Genomic DNA, 19,127 nt, shown 5'->3' on the forward strand with positions numbered 1-19,127 from the left:
TAACTCGAATGCAGATATGATGCCTTAGACCAAGATGTTTCGACGTGAGACTTTTTTTAATTTACCTTACCTCATTTTATTTTATTAAGCTTACATTAATTTATTGTAATGTACCGAAGTACATATGATATTTCCGTGCAGGAATTCTGCGTTATGATGAAGGATCGGTGGAGCGGAGAAAATTCTCTCATGCACCGGGATTCGAACACGGGTTTTCAGCTCTACATGCTGACACTCTATCCACTAAGCCACAACGGATTCCAATTCCGATGTCGGATTGAATCCTCTCAGTTTAAGCTTCATCTCTTATTACCAGAGCGCTGAGTGCTCTTTCCAACTGAGCTATGCCGGGACACAATCCACGGTGCCGGCCGAATTTCTCTCGTTGTAATGTTTTACGGTCTTATTACCTGCACTTTAGACAATGTAAGTCATACATGCAGGAGCGCATATTTAAATGACTTTATGGCCATATTCAACCTCAGTTTGTGACAACTGCTAACAGTTAATACATCACATATTCATTATATATGAGATCTCGCCTACCTCACTGAATATTACACGACTACAATGAAGTAGCCAATGTGTATTATTACCATTTAATTCGAGAAAAATTCGTTCCGGCACCGGGAATCTCATTTGGATTTCTTTCCTCCTAACTTTGAAGTGGTAAGCGACGAGCATGGGCAAAGATTTAATCAATAAATATTTGAAATGGAAAGGCGATATAAAGAAAGATCATCATCTAGCATGCTTGCAGACTATTGTTGGTTCCTTATAAAAGACAATCCCAGATCTAGTTATAAACAGAAGTCATCCAGAAAATTATTTTAAATGTAGGTTCAAATTCCAAGATTTTTCTCATTATATGCATGAAATATTTTTATTGTTGTTGTGTTTTAAACTATTTAACATCATTTTTGTATCTAGTACACATTTTTCAAGCATTATGAATAATTTTGAAACCCTAGAAGGGAAAAAGTGGGGGAAGGGAAGAGGTCTGTGGCCAATTTCTATTAGGGCTCATCCCGACATTTGTCTTATTATTAGACAGCGGAAAAAAAGTCATTCGGATGTGAAGGTAACTACAGCGCGAGTAGTTTGTCTCGTCAGAGGGTTGTTGTTTACGTAAGCACAGTAGACATACTAGAGGCCCGTGCAGGTAAGAACTGTTTACGAATCGATGATTCAGAAGGTGCCTGATATTTTGTGTACTTTTCTATAAACCCTTTAAAGTGAGGATTGTCCAACGTTTTGAATGGAATATTGCAACTTATCATTCGACACAAATCCTGGCAAAAGTCATAATAAATAGAGAGTCAGTCAAACTTTTACGGAACCACCTATATGGACTCTAATTCAGTGTACTGAAAAAACTGACGCACCATTATCATTTTTCTTTCTCTTATTAGCTTTCATTGCTTCTTCACTTGTAATTTTTTTTTCTTCTGTAAACTGCCATTGTTTGTTTCTTTGTGAACTTGTTTACTTTTTTCCTTACTCTGTTATCTTTCATCATCTATTTGTTCTTTTTTTGTTTTCTATGCTTTGTCTAATGGCAGCCTCTAATTTGAGGAAGCTCAATAAAATAAAATAAAAAAATATTATATTTGAGCCGGAATTTGAACTTGAACCCTTATTTTCTTCTACCATTGAGCAACATTTTTCATGTGTTTCATTCAACTGGCCACTAAACACGTCTGCTCCTCTCACTCAAACGTAATGACACAGCGAAGCTCGGGACAGAGCATGCGGAAGATGCGCATGGCCGGACATGTGACAGCAACCCATTGTTGCATCGAAATCACGGTTTCCTGTATTGTCAGGGTCATTCCCGCGTCAGTCTTATACATATAAATTCATATATTGCATATATATTTTTCGCGGGCTAGTTTTATTTTGCCCATCCAGTATAACACTATCTTCTCCTACTTTATCTTAAATCACATTATCTTACTTTCTTAACCTTATCTTATCTCTTTATATGCGTCCAGTTTTCTCCTTATTTTACTATGTTTTTCCCGACGTTAATTTACTATATTTTACCTTACACTTTCAATGGAAGAAGCACCGTCGGTACTGTAATATAAATTCAGAACCTGAAATGTCATGAAGTCATCGTGAGATATGAGATTGAATTCTACTGTATATATCAATAATGAATGGAACCGTTGCGGCTTAGTTCCATGTTTCCATACTCCCTGTGTCATTTGAAAGGTGTACATAAAACAATCATGATGAAGTCAGACACCGCAAACTCTATTTCCCACATTCCATCTACAAATTTAATCCTCGAAAGTTAAAATAGCGCAGATTTAATTTAGTTGTATCCACTCCTCAGTCGCGTTCTGATTTGCTGTCCCTTATCACAATGTATTTTCTCTGTTCAAACATTTATTCAACATACAGTTTCAATTTGATTTGATTAAATTGGATTTCTGGATTATAAATGCATTTTACACAATTCAACATTTTACAGAGAATATTGCAATCCAATGAAAATTCGTCATTTGTTCCTTCTCTGAAGTTCGATTTCATATTTCGTTAAAGGTAGCTATATTTATCATTATTCTTCTTTCAAAACTATGAAGATTGATGTCTTACACTCTTCCGAAGATTAGTTCCCGCACTCAATCTTTCTGATGTACAAGAATATTACGTAGGTATTATTTATTTCAACACATTCGGTTGTGAAGTCCACATTCCCTAAGGTGTTAATCAAACTTATTTCCACATTTTGCTTTCGACTGTTGAGAAGTTTGCATGTGTCCCGTTACATACCACATTTGCAATTTTATTTCATGACAATGTTTAAAATATCACAAATTAATTATAATTATAACGGTAATAATAATAATAATAATAATAATAATAATAACAATAATAATAAAAAAGTGTAAAAATATAAACAATGAAAATTCTATAAAATTTCCTCTTTGTACAGTTATGACCTCACATTGAACTAACAATTTAATACATAGTAATATTATATTTAAATTTAATAAAGATATACATACTTATTTAACAAGACAAAAATACAATATATTTTTTTCATATATTTTTTTCTCACCATAGCTCAGTAACTTACGGAACGAAAGGACTTAACCATTTTTTAACGACAACTTTTAACCAACTTCCTTTGGAATATAGAATTTTACCAAATTGCCGGTGTTTTAAAGAAATTGTTTGAAAATACGTTTTTGGGAAGATTATTTATTTTAATCCTCAGTTGATTTTTTTTTTATTTCATGGTTTCAAACTGTTTCTTCTTTCTGCCCAAAACTTTATGTCATCTTATTATTTGTTCTTATTTTGCTTTCTTTCTTTAATAAATTCTTGTTATATTGTTTGTTTTCACAGACCGTAGTTTCATGACTTTTTCAATTACATTGTATAACATATGTATGTGTTCTTGTATAGTCCCTACATGTGAGTTATATTCGTTGGGGCATACTCAATAAATTAAAAAAGAAAAAAACTATATATCTGACAATTTCAGTTGCTGCTTTCACGCTCTCAGCATAATGTAAGCCCATAGCATAAGAAAGCATACAACAAAGAGAGCAAACCAAATTATTCCTGATAATTTTGAATGAACGAATTTTCCGCATCTTGATAATTTAACACGCAGAAAGTTGGATGGGAGGATATTATTAAAATGTATTTGAGGAAGGTGGGATATGATGATAGAGACTGGATTAATCTTGCACAGAATAGGGACCGATGGCGGGCTTATGTGAAGGCTGCAATGAACCTCCGGGTTCCTTAAAGCCATAAGTAAGTAAGTAAGTAAGTAAGTATGTAAGTAAGTAAGTAAGAGGACTATATTGTAATCACTTGAAAGAGATAATTTTATAATTTATTAGCCAAGAAGAGAGCTGAAAATGACATCGTCAAAATAAACATTCAGCCACCGGCGTAGCTCAGTCAACTGAGGCGTTTGCCTGCCGATCCGGAGCTATGCTCGGGCGTGGGTTCGATTCCCGCTTGGACAGATTACCTGGTTGAGTTATATCCGAGGTTTTTCTCAACTGTAAGGCGAATGTCAAGTAATCTATGGCGAGTCCTCGGCCTCATCTCACCGAACACCATCTCGCTATCACCAATCTCATCGACGCTAGATAAATAACCGAGTAGTTGATACAGCGTCGTTAAATAACCGACTAAAAAAAGGGTAAACTTTCAAAAGGAAGAAGTATTCATTTCACACTCAATAAATGCATTAATGATGTAGATAAGTTTCACAATTAGCATTATTATATTACAACTTGCTTTAAGTTCTCTCTGTTTGATCTCTATTACAGACAATTTATTATAATATTAACTTTCATTAACGAAACATAATAAGTTATAATCAATGTTAGGTTAAGCCTACAGTGTGCAATACCAACGTGTTATTTATTTCTTGTACTTATTAAGCTTATAGATCCATGTATTTGTGATCTTGTTCTATAATCCTGTAAAATATTATGAATATAAATTAAAGTCCAATATAATTGTAGGCCTACATATAAATATAAATTGTATACAATTATTATTTTTGTTTGAATAAATGAAAGTGTAGCCTGCAGGTTTCTTTACAGCTTCTGTTTAGCATTATCCTAGGTGACTAGAGTACAATATTTTTGTAACATCTGTGGCATACCCCCGTATATGTTTTTCATAATTTATGACACTGGAATAGTGAAAAGTACAGTATACATATCTAAGAACATAATTTGAGATACAACTCCTTAGTTTTTGACAACGAAATTTATTTATTTATCTAAACGATAACAGCTCCCTGTATTAACAGGCTGCCACAAAGACAGAGCATATTGTACAATAGGCAGTTGAAAGTACATCTAACATATATATATATATATATATATATATATAAGTTTAATGGAGTCACACAACAATTACAAGAAATGATTGATTACATAATTAGGTACTAATTAATTATTTGAAGATCACTGGTTGACGTAGAGATGGTTTCGGAGTAGATATATGGATCCTCTCAGGGCTGCAAGAACGATGTCGTCAATTGCCTTCCTCTGTAGGCCGAAACGTTGCTCGGTTTGGAAGACGAAACCGGGAATAGTTCCGCGCGCTCTAACCATAAGGTCTATTACTTCAATTTGTTGTAGGCCGTACTTGTCCATGAAATATGGAACGGTACGTACAGAGATGTCATTTTTTTCTCTATTTACATCTTCAGGTTGGCTCTTTAGTTTTTCAAATCTAACGGTGGAATCGATGATGTAGCCATTGTTGTTATTTGGTGGGATGGCAATCATGTCTTTTCTTCTTGAACTGCCATTGTCTGCCAGTCCGTGTACTTCTTCGAACACTTGAATATTTATTGGTCTGAACTGTTCGGCGACCATCGAACGAATTCTGTAGTGTGAGTTACGGAGTACTTCACCGTGCGGACAAGAGCCCAGGATATGTGCAAGTGTTTCTGGCGCTCTGTGGCATCACTGACAGAGGATGTTGTTCCGAGTCCTGCCCGGAAGACACGTGTGCAGTTATTTTAATAGCTTCGAGCCACTCGCTAGAGGTTAGGCCTTCACGATGTTCCCAGCCCACGTCTCTAATTCCTTTTGTAGCAGTTTTTTTTTCCTCATACGTCGAGCGTCATACAAACTGGTTCGTGAATCTTTAATTACGTCGGATGCCTCGGTTAACTGTAAAGATTTGATGCATTCGGTGCTTTCAGTAGAGAGATCTCGAGTGGCTGTGACGTGGGATTGGCTGGCAGTGCGAGGACGCGACAAGTATTGGCGTGCTGAAGATAGGCTTCCCATTCTGCTTTGAAGAGACCAAGACCTTTACCCTACTCAAAATAAATATCACCAACATGGGATTTCCATCATGATTTAAATTCAAAATAAGAACCTAATAACTTAACACTAAAGACACGACTTTAAAACGAAAATGTCAGACCAAAATACAGTATTATTAAAATCTTATGTGTTTCCTTCATTCAGGAAAAAAACTCATAAGCTGGAAACCATTCCATTGTTATTATAAATGCACTTAGCTTAAATAAATTTAATTGATTGATATCAGAATTACAAGTCCCTAGAATGATATCATCAGCAAAGATATATTGTGGTCCATACCTCTGGAGTAACAGTCAGCGCGTCTGGCAGCGAAACCAGGCGGCCCGGGTTCGTATCCCGATCGGGATAAGATACCAGGTTGAGGTTTTTTCCGAGGTTTTCCCTCAACCCAAGGAGCAAATGCTGGGCAACTTTCGGTGCTGGACTCCGGATTCATTTCACCGGCATTATCATCTTCATTTCACTTAGACTCTAAATAACCTGAGATGTTGATACAGCGTCATAAAATAACCCAATAAATAAAAAAAGATATACTAGGCTACTACAAATGATCCCTCAGATTCCAGTTCCATATTGCACTCATAATATGAGACTTATAACTAGGCTTAGGATCCGGCACACTTTTGCAACCAATGTAGGCACAACTTGACTATAGAGTTCCTTGAACATAGTAGACAGACATACTGTGAATGTAAACAACGACGTCAATGTGCTTCGTTATATTCTACTGTTAATAGCACAATCTAGTGACGGTGAAAAATGAAGTACGATACATACCTCATAAGTTTTCATGTCCCTCGGCGACATTGAAGTCGTTAGCGTTACAATGAACAACCATGTAGTACATACTTGCAACTAGTTCGAAAAAACTTTTCATTATACAGGGTGATTTCTTGAGGATTTACCGTCCTCTACGGAGCTTATTTCGGAAGACATTTTGAGAAAAAAATTCACATAAATATAGTTCCAATTTTAAATATTTTCAGAGTTACACTAATTTAAAATTGTTTGTAATATACGTTTTTTCTTCAGTTTGAAGGTGAAAAAATAATACAAATAGAGAATGAACCATTCAGAAGTATCATTTCTTTAATTTGCAAGTATTATGAAGCTAAAAATGTGCTGTGAACTCCTTAGTTGCTTCGTACAGACATCTTTTTTCTATTTTTAACTAGAGAATTACATTATTCTTACGCAGTTATCACAACAATTACTACAAATCTCACCACTTCCACCGACTTAATTATTTGCAGTTCAATTTTGCATCCTAATTTACACTCTTGGAGAGTTCACAGCACATTAAAAAAATGTCACCGTCCGCTTGAGTACACTTGGCCGCACGCTTGTGAACGTCACTCGTCGCGCTACGTAACTGCATACGGCTATCTTTGATTTCCGTAGCGCTCGCGCTGGCTGCTGACTGCACGCTGACCAAGATCACGCGTTCACAGCAATGCGTTCTAATAACGAAACGTAACTCTGTAAATATTGAGAATAGGACCCATGTTTATATGACTTTTTTGCTCAGAATGTCTTCGGGAATAAGGACGGTAAATCCTCGTGAATCATTCTGTATATTGAAAATGCACTGTGATGGCCTTAGTTTGTTTCGTAGGGAGAGACGGAAGAATATTGTACCTCTGATCACGAAATGGATTGTACTCTAACGCACAGGTAAACAAAACTCACCGCGCCATCTCACTCCATCTATACTGCGTCATCTAAGTTATACTCCGTTGCATTATTAACTTCACTTCATTCTTAAGTTGTCTCGGATCCTAAGCCTGCTTATAATAATGAAATTTAGAGAGATCAAAAGAGTACCTAACTAAGGTCTTTTAAGACACAAGCGTGCGACAAGAGTTTTCCGTGTCATGCGACACAGATGTTGAAACATAGGCCTGTGCTGGTCATAGTTATCCACAACCTTCAGATATTCAAGACTCGCCACTAGAGTGTAACATAAAACTGATCTTTAACAAAATCCTACAGAAAACTTAACAATGGGTCCGGAGAGGCCATTGGATAAATTGCTGGTGGTCGGCTGAGACACTCTTAATCCAACGTGATTTTGATAATAACTCCGCACATATTGTCCTATAGTTTGCGTCTCTACATATTCTTTGGCGTGATCATGATGAAGAATCCTGTTCGGAGTCTGGAGTACTTACTAGGTCGGATTCTATTAGTCCCGTATGACAGGATAACATACGAGTATGGAAGATGAATATAGTGATGACGGGGAAATAAGTCAAAGGTCCGTCACCGTAACCCCCAGAAAAACATCAACCAGGTAACTTGTCTCAAAGAGAATTCAATCGAGGACCTGCTGTTTCGTAGTCTTGTCTCTTTGTTCCCTCTCTCTCTTCTATCTCTCTCTTATTTGTAACAACTTCGCCATACTTTTATCCATAATTAATTTACTGTTACATTTCTATTTTTGTCTGCCGAAGGATAAATCCGAACCACTGATGGTAACACCCTAGATCATATATACCCATATTGCTTGGCGTTATAGGCTTTGACGGTAACAACTTTTGTCAGGTTTACTATGCTACCATCTAGTTGTTACATAAGGAGTAACATCATAACTCCCATTTTAATTGCATTAACGACCTTACTGCCATCTCGTGTTCGTTTACGTCGGACGTGTGGCGATCCTGGCGGTTGTTCTCTTCAAAGTGCAACCGATTTTGACATTGGAATGAACAATCTATATGTGATCTGTGGTAACACCTACAGCACAAAGCCTTAATTCCCTCGTACATTGCAATAGTTGGACACAACAACTTTGAGATGTTTCTAATATCTTATCAAAAGTGTGTGAGAAATTACGTATGTAAGGAAAAAATATTACTTAATTTGTAACATAATGAAATAAAAATATTGAAATTTAAGGTTTGTAATCTTGAAACGTGATAAAATGTAATAATCATATAATAATGTAAAACTCAATACCAGATCACATTATTACCCAGGCCATAGACTTCGGAAGTGTACATTCCACTAATTATATCGAAGAAAGATACTACATTCTTATTATTTTGATACATGGAAAATACTTACTTTTACTTTATTTGTGTTATACGAGTATTTTTGGTCCTAGGAAAATATTCGCGTTATATACACTCATTTATAGAAAATTTTTTATCCAAACAAAATACTCTTCTTTTATTCACTAGCTTTTCAGATGCTTGTAGCTACATTCCAAGGAGAACTTACTGCAGAAATCGCCTAAATGTTGCCTCGCAATTTACACTTATTCGAAAATAACTGCAGAAATAAGAGAAAGAAGATGTGGAAATGTTAGAAGATTGTTTGTGCCGCTTGAAAGATTTTTGAAGATTAAAGAGTGACGTAGAATTAAGAAAGAGTGATAATAATAATAATCATAATAATAATAATAATAATAATAATAATAATAAACTGCAGAACTGTATGTATTGTATTCTTCACCTGACATAATTAGGAACATTAAATCCAGACGTTTGAGATGGGCAGGGCATGTAGCACGTATGGGCGAATCCAGAAATGCATATAGATTGTTTGTTGTGAGGCCGGAGGGAAAAAGACCTTGGTGAGGCCGAGACGTAGATGGGAAGATAATATTAAAATGGATTTGAGGGAGGTGGGATATGATGATAGAGACTGGATTAATCTTGCTTAGGATAGGGACCAATGGCGGGCTTATGTGAGGGCGGCAATGAACCTTCGGGTTCCTTCAAAGCCAGTAAGTAAGTAAGTAAGTAAGTAATAATAATAATAATAATAATAAAAATAATAATAATAATAATAATAAATAATAATAATTTAATACGTGTATGGACTTCGAATAAATTTTTTATTACGTATTAATCGACTAACATTCGAGGTTGTTTAAGATTAAATACTCTTATAATCCTTATATAGATTTTGTGAGTGATGTGAATTGTACAAATTTGTCTAAAGTATCTGTGAAAACTTCTATAGTTTCATAATTATGACATAAAAATGTTTAAGCTAACAAATCCTTGTATAAAAAACTTTACTTAGATGCTTTACATTGACCTACAGACACATTTTCACCCTTCTTTTTGAAGCGTTATTTTTATCTCTTTTTTAGCCTTTCGCTTGACTGTAAGATCTCTGAGCATTTTGTTAAGTTGTGCTATGTACAGAATGTCAACAGAGGGACTGCTGAACGTACTTGGTCATTTAATAAGATAGAGAAATACGACGGCTCGGAGGGAAGGGGGCGTCATGGTTCTTAGCTCTTGTTGATTACTTTGCAACACGACAACAATGGCATTGCTTCCGGACCACAAAGACAAGTCCCATTTTGAAGGGTTGAAAGGGGTAAAAGAGAGCTGGAAGGAGAAGAGGAAAGGAATGATAAAGTGTCTTGTGCAAGGAGGAATACAGAAGGAAAAGACAATAGTTTAGGGGGTTGGTTGAGGGTGTTGAAAGTGTATGCTGTTCACTTAACGGGGATGGAAGAGAAAGGGTTAGTTTTCTGTATTGTATTGTCCGTTCTGTGCTGTGGAACGGTGAATGCTTGGATATTATTTGAGCTGTCATGGGGTTATTGTTGTTGAAATGCTTGCTTCTCTGTTATATACAAGAGATAGTAGGAGGAAGGAGTAATTTTCCAACCACCACGTATAAGAAGGGGTGTGTGTCGGATAGGGTGAACTTTATTGGAACTCTGAATTAAATGTCTGTTTAATGAGTACTTTATCCGATAATAAAACTCATTGCAGATTTGTACATGTTGAAGATTGTGTTGCTCGCTCTTTTATTGCATCGCTCCTTCCCATTTATAAACATTGAAGATGATCTTTTAGTGTCCTTTGGTACAGATGATGTCTAGGTAAACAACTGGCATTCGTGACTGCTTAAAAAGTAGGTACATAATTATTTGTAGTAATTGCACGAGAGCTGTTTCTACCTATTGGTAATTTCAAGAACCCGAAGGGAGAAATTATGATAATAACATGACACCATGAGTGCAATTTTATAAGATGTTGAACGAATAAAATTAAATAACTTGCTAGACTGAATTACATACATAAATGATAATAATTATTATAAAACATAGGAATAAGACATTATTATGTTTCCTTGTAATGAAGTTTAAAAACAAACATATCTTTCACGGCGTACTAAATGCTATTGCCTACTATAGAGGATTCCACGTTAAGAAAAAAGCATTAATCTTATGGGCCTTGCTTAGTACACTGTTGCCGCAAGGTGCCTCCGTTAGAAGAAAAAAAGTGAGGTTTAGTATACTGTACTCTATTTTTTTCATGGAGTGCAGTTTCATAGAAAAGACTTTGCCGACAGACCTTCTACTGTCCACTACTAATTGGTTGTCATAAATAAATGTCTTCCTTACGGTGACGGAAATCTTGTCTTCTCTTGTTAGTAACCAGTCACAACCCTCGTTCAGAAGAATTGACAGGATCCCGTCAAATCCACGTGGAGGCAGAGTTACCGCATCTTTTCCGAATTACAAGAATCCCGTCAGTCTCACTGTCTCATTTCGAAGGTCACCAGGATTATGGCAACTATGCAATGTTGAGACGAGGGGACAGGATGGAATTGTCGCAGGAAGTCATAAATCTGTAAGTGGGTGTTCAAAGGAGCCACCGAACTGCACTTCTTGAAATAAAATAGAGTATATCTCTGTCTCACTCTCTTCCCAACACGTACAGATTAGCGCACAAAATAGGCATGTCGAGTCCAAATGATTGAAAAACACATTAAAGCCGAAATTTCTAAAGAAAAAAATATATACATTACATTTTATATACATTACAATTAAATTTTGGACATTTTGGCTATTAACCAACTTTTGGATATCTGAAGTAAGTTACAAACCAATAAAAAATAGACATTAAAATACCGTGTAGGCACCTAAAAATACAATGTTAGGCCGATTTTAGGCACCTAAATTCTTTTACCCACTCCAACTAGCCTACAATAACCATAAGGATGCAAATAATTAGTGAATATGAAGTATTACGCTATACAGTGATAAAGACAGTAAAATTATTGTGGTTAGGAACTTAAATGTCTTAATGTCTTAAATTATGAATAATCAACTTATTATTAATGAATTCATTGGCCTCGTTGCCTGTATGGCTGCTGATGCATTACAATCAAACTAATTAATTTCTTATTAATACATTATTCATAATTGGCTTTGCAGGACATAATGATCAATGTTCATAATATAAGCCTAAATTTTCTGCTATGAGACTTTACCTTTTGTTAGTTTTGCGCTTATAAAATGGCTCTGTCTTTCCCCGCGACATTGTTCTTTTGTATTCCTACTGTCCGCTCAAGTGCTCAAAAAAACCTGTTACTTTCCGGGAATTGTTTCATTCCTACAACCAAACTATTACAATGTCTTTGAGCCAGAACGTCTTCTTTCATTGCTGCATTAAAAATGTCTCACCCGTGTCGGACTGGTTAAGGCTGGTTCACAATAAACCGGGAACGGAAACGACAACGAGAACGAGAACGGAAATCATATTAAATACATTTAGTTTAACAATATTTCCGTTCTCGTTGTCGTTTCTGTTCCCGGTTTATTCTGGACCAGCCGTTAGCCTCCCTGCCTTCAAACGTGGCGACCCGAGTTCGATTCCATCTGACGTGAGCCAGGAAGACATTTGTATGGACAAAGCGGGCGCGCGGAGTTTTTCTCGTGGTTCTCCCGTTTCAATAAACCTTAACACCCTCATTCTGAGAGTCCCGAATCAATCCTCCAAAACAAATACCAAATGGCTGATAGTTGTACACATTTATTTTTAATAAATGCTATTACTGCTACATGAAAAATAATAAAAAACATATTAACAAAACAGAAATAGGTATTTTTATACTCTAAAACTTTAAAATAACTCATAATGGGGAAAAATAGGTATTTTACGCACCATAAAACCCATACCAAATGTTAACATTTTGTGTAAAACTTGAACGTGAAGCTATTTCAGCAGTATTAGTTTATTCCTGCAGAAAAAAATTAGCATTTAGTCTAACATCCGAGGTCTAATTATAGCATATTACATGCAGTATACATATATTTATAAACATCGCAGACAATGTTATACTTATTTTAACACTGTGAAATCTTGGCCTCAACTGTACCGCCCCTATTTGTCTGTTGAAGTCCACAGTGGATATGTTTGGCAACAGAGCGGAAGGCTATTCTACTAATTTAGCTGTTACCCCGTTATTCGTAAATTAAATATATGGTAATTTAAGAAGTGTAACAATATTTTAGCACATGAAATCGCTCTAGTTCTCAATGAAATTGTGTTCGATTAATTAAAAGAAACTAATTAATTACTAATTCTCGAGACAACATTTATAAATAGTTGATGAGAACAGTCCCCATATATTTAATGCTTTTTTCTTAACGTGAAATCCTCTATACTCTGAGCTGAAATGCGAAACAACAATACTTAGTCTCAAAAGTAAGACAAGTTGAATTGTTACATTAACAGAATAAAATCTCGAATGGATTTTACACACATTCAGTGTGCGAAATAATGGGGGTAGGGGAGGAGGGGGTATTTCTCCTTGTTGGAAAGTTATTTCCCTCTCATAAATTCATATTAACATCCCTGCCAGGGATAACTTCTATCCCCCTCACAAGATATAATTTTATTGTTTTAATACGAATATAATTTATAAAGTATAAAGTAAGCAAAGAAAATAATATTGATGTATTATCATCACCTGCAAATTGACAACAATCAATAACTTAGGAATTACACATTTTATCTCTTAAGCCTGCTCATGGATACAATTATTATTAGACGGCTGGTTTGGGACACCTTTACGACGCCAATAGGTTGATGCACAATGGAGCTTAGACATGTGATGTTGCTCTCGTAGGTACATTTTGTTAAGAACGCAATATGAACTGTCAGCCGTCCCGTTGCGCGCTGTAGGAATCGAACCTAAGCCAGCAGAGTACTGTGCGCAGTCATTGTGAACAGTTGTCTGACGTTAGTGTCGAGATTGTTTGTCACAGTGTTTATGTGTACAGTAGAGCGTCTCGTTTAGGCACAGTGAAAACGTAAACAAAGTGCAGGTAATGTGTGTGGGAGATCGAGCTGTACGATAAACACGAGGGATGCAAAGGTTTTAGTTACAATTAATTATATTAATTAACATTAATTACCATTATATTTTTCAAAAAACACACAAAATAAAAGAACACAAATTGCATAACATTATCATAATATACACATTTTAAGAAACAAGGAATTGTAATGTTGAAATAATTCAATATAACAAATCAAATTTTGCTATTTAGTCTATAGGTCTATGACGTTGTTTTCAAGCAGCATTTTTATGGTCATCAATTTCATTCTCTGTGCGACGAACGTAATATCACCGTCTTCTCTACTATACCTGAATAAATTACATTTTGAGACCGGATAATTATTATGTTCAGGAAATAGTATGGCACTTCAGACCAATGTACTGTAGTTTTGTTAATTCGGCCACAGAAGACGGTGATATTATGTTAGTCATACAGAGAATTAAATTTATGACCGTAAAAAATGCTGCTTGATAGCTACATCATATAAGTAGCAAAATTTGATTTGCTATATTGAATTACTTCAACATTACAATTGCTTGTTTCTTAAAATGTGTATATGATTAAGTTATGCAATTTGTGTTGTTTTGTTTTGTGTGTTTTTGGAAAATATAATTTCAATTAATGCTCCGCCATAAATGTTGTAACTAAAACCTTGTGCATCCCTCGTGTTTATTGAACTGCTCGTCCTCTCCCACACGTTACCTGCACTTTCTTTACGTTTTCACTGTGCCTAAACGAGACGCTCTACTGTATTTGGTAGCATGTACAAGTGCAATGTCGAAACACCAGTCGTATTACTTGCATTCACCATTGACATCCTGTGATGCTGAACGGTCGTTCTCAAAATATAAAAACTGTTTGAGTGATCGCCGCAGGACGTTTCAGTTTCGCAAATCTTCGGATGTATTTTTTGTCCATTGTAATGCTGGCAATGAAACCGAAGAAGACGGAACCTTGCATGTATAAGGTACGTATTCATGTACTTTATTTTCAAAGGTACGTATTCATGTACTTTATCTTCAATCATAACCAGACTGTACTACCTTTCTTTATATCCGCAATGTGTGCCCAGTACCGAGTGAGTAAAAGCTATAGTCAATGCTTCCATACATTGATTGCTAAAGTATCCCGGTTCCACCCTCTGATTATTATTATTATGATCAAGATGCAAGACAAGCAACTCAGTGCGACGAAGCTTTGAGCTGTATCGAGTGAGGATAATAATAATTGTATGTATGGTACGGTATTCTCTATCTAGGATCTATCCGCCCCCCCCCCCCATCAGAAATCTTAATTCACAACCTGCAGACATTGATTTATTAATTGAAATTACAGTTACTGAAAACGCAATTTTCAAAGTTAAATTTGTTTGGAATTTCTTGATTTTCTCTGATTGACACTGAAGTATTGTACGAGGCGTCTTATCACATAAGACGCTTCCTTACAAAGCGCCTTATCTAGAAACACAACTGTGATTGTTTGATTTTAAGGCGGTTCTGAAACGTTATTGGCCAAAATCGCAAATTTACGCTGTAAGTTGAATACTTACTTACTTACTTACTTACAAATGGCTTTTAAGGAACCCGAAGGTTCATTGCCGCCCTCACATAAGCCCGCCATCGGTCCCTATCCTGTGCAAGATTAAGCCAGTCTCTATCATCATACCCCACCTCCCTCAAATCCATTTTAATATTATCCTCCCTTCTACGTCTCGGCCTCCCTAAAGATCTTTTTCCCTCCGGTCTCCCAACTAACACTCACACAACTTGCATGTATAAGGTACGTATTCATGAATACGTACCTTATACATGCAAGTAAGTTGAATAGTCATATTAACTATGACGTCAGGATATTCAAAATCCATCATAGTCATCATCAGCATCATCAACATCATTATTACGAACTTCATGATGTGAGTCTTTGGCCATATTAAATCTGTTGGGATCTATCATCACTTCCTATGTTACCAATTTTTCTTTCCTTTTGTAGTACAAAATGTAAAATGCTAGAAAATATATAGAGACTGACAAGACAAAGAACCCAACTTTGAGTGCACACAATTGTGGCTTTCTGTTAACGTACCTGAGTTGTGTAGATATAAAGGGAAGAATTGTGACGATGTCGTGTATAGTTCCTGGGGTAGCTCAGTCGGTAGAGCATTCGTGCACTAAGCGAAGGGTCCCGGGATCGAAGCCCGGCCACGAAACAATTTTTCTCTTGAAATTATTCAACTCTTTTGATGTTTTTCTCCTTATTTAAACACATTTCACAAAAACCTAACGTTATACAGAAATTGTGACTAAAATTAGGATTCATGACTCTTCAATTAATTACAAACAGTAATATGTTATGCCTTAGAAAACTCTTTAAACATTTATTAGACCTATATTCTCCAATTTTTGCCGCTTTTTTGTTATTTAAAAAATGTAAAAAAAACCTGACTTGGTACAGAAAATCTGAATATATATTCGGATTCAAGGCACTTCAAGGAACTAAACGACATAGTAGAAGTGATAGTAGGAGGATGAAGAATAAATTGCATAAGATTTGTTGATGATATGGTGTTGCTGGCAGAAAATAAGACGGTATTAAGGGTTATACAGGGACATCATTTTATTTTAACTTCAATTTTTATTGTACCTGAGTGTTTTAATGTACTTCACTCCCACCCCTTCTACTAATGAAGTTCAATCGTCCTGCACACAGATCCAAGACAGCATATAGAGTCATAGTAGCCTTACGGTTATAGTAAACAGTACGTTTCAAAAATATGTTCGCGTTTTCCAGTGACGAAAGAGCTTTCAATATTGAATCATTTTCGCACAGGTACGGTCGTCCATTTGCCTACGTCGTATCTCGGTTTCCCTCACCAGCTTTTATTCGCCAGCTAGTGGCTGGGCTGTCTTAGCTCTTTTCTGAGAACATTAATTTCTATTAGGAATTGGACGACTACGTAATATTATACAACTGTTTAAAATAATTTAAATAAAGGGGCTTCGTTAAGTAATTAACTGTCACGTGATTTCCTCCCTTTCTACGACCCTGCGACAAAAACCACTTGGACGGACAGTAGATAGCATGTCTGAGTAATTTTATCTTTTCGGATCGGACAGAAGTAAGATTGATTTTACGGTACGTAAGGCACTCTTTTATAGAGTAGGTACAGAATTATTTCAACATGAGTTACTAGTACGAAGGGCGAAACTGGCAATTGGGATTAGGTACAGTAGTCTATAGTGCGATAATATGCACATTAGAACTGAAGCCTGTATCGAAATGAACGGCCACCATTTTCAAAAATGTGTTTAAATATCCATATTATGATTACTTTTTAATTTAACTTCATTCTCTATAGTGTACGCTAATGTGCTGTAGATAGTATAATTTACTCTGCATAATGAATACGTCCAAATGGTCAGATCAGTTCGTGAGTAAAAACACTCATTGTTAATACTGTACTGTATTTTGATTAAACAAAAACCTAATGAAAATTATCAAACTCAAAAGCTTGATATTTCCTAGTTTACGTAAACGGATGAACTACTTTTCTTCCCTTCTATACCTAGTAAAGTGATTTCTTTGTATATTATGCCAGTATCATCGAACTCCAGTCGTGGAAGGGGGTAGCAAAGGCGTTGATCCAGAAGTATAGCCAAATTAATATTAATAATGTTAGTAAAAATAAAATGATGTCCCTGTACTACTGGAGCTCAATTACATCTATGAGCAATAAGGATGAAGAAAGACCATGGTCATAAGAAGAAAAGTAAAAAAGTCTTTTTGCTTATGAAGCAGAAAAATGGTTTTAAAATGCATACCAATCAATTAGGTACTACAAATAAAAAACCACCTGCAGTCGGCTCAAACACGACACCACTGTAATGTCGGCGCGTTTAGACTTCTTAATCCTACTGCGGTGATACTTCATTGATAAAGACTTCCGTTGTCGAACATACAAGAAAGTTGGCAGAACTTCTCTGTGTTCGTATTATACCTACTTTTATATAACCGTGGTGTGTATGAAACCTAGAGCTTAAGATGACAAATTATGACTTGGATGGCAAGCGTAGCCATCGTATTGATTTTCAAAGCATCTTTCCCCCTTAAAAGTATGTATATTTCATATTTGTCGGCGACATACTACATGAAAGACACTTTATAAAAGGGACGAATTAACAGTTGATTTTATTTTATTTATAAAGCAACAATATAAATTCCAAAATAACTTTGTCACTCCAGTGATACAGCCGTACGACATATAATTCTGTCGTATCTTGTACAATTAGCCAAAATGTATGTTTGTATGTATGTATTTATTAACACTACAATTGGGTAAACACCCGGTAGTAGTGATATATAATATACAATAATTACAATTACATGAAATAAAATAAAATAAACGTAAACTAAATAAAATAAAATAAACGTAAATCTACAAATAGTAGATGCAATAAACCTAGGACTATAAATAAAAACTATTCTATAATAACACCTACGATAAGCAAAAGTAAATTTTACTTATAAATACTTCTATTTCACCCAACTATTACCAATTTAAGTAATTACATATCACCTTAATTAATTACATACCAACTTCATTACGTATCATCTTAATTAATTACATATCACCGTAATTTATTTACATACCAACTAAATTACATATCACCTTAATTAATTATATATCAAATTAATTAATTCTATATCAACTCAATTAATTACATGACACAACTTAAACAATTACACTGCACTTCCAATTACATTTTCAGTCTAATCTTCTCAACCTTTCCTTAAATGTATTGATTTTAAGAGGATCACCCTGAAAGATTGCCGCAGGTAAGCTGCTCCAGTCTAATATTGTGCGGTTAACAAAGGAAAATTTTGCCACGTCCGTTCTTTGTTTTCTACATTTAAACTTCCTAATATGATCAGCCCTTCCTAAGCATGTTGATGTTGCTAATCTAGCATTGATATCGGTACATGCTTTGTGTCCTATTTGTGCCTCAAACAATGCGGTGAGTCTGGTTTTTCGTCGCCTTGATTTGAGAATTTCCCACCCTAAGTCTTTTACTATCTCCTCCTCCTCACCATGTCCCTTCCCCATTTTGACATATTTTGCTGCCTTGCGTTGGATCTTTTCTATTGAATCGATTTTGTTTTGTCTGCACGGATCCCAACCTACTGCTCCATATTCCATAAAA

The sequence above is a fragment of the Periplaneta americana genome, chromosome 5, assembly GCF_040183065.1.
Source record: "Periplaneta americana isolate PAMFEO1 chromosome 5, P.americana_PAMFEO1_priV1, whole genome shotgun sequence".
NCBI classification, from domain to species: Eukaryota; Metazoa; Arthropoda; class Insecta; order Blattodea; family Blattidae; genus Periplaneta; species Periplaneta americana.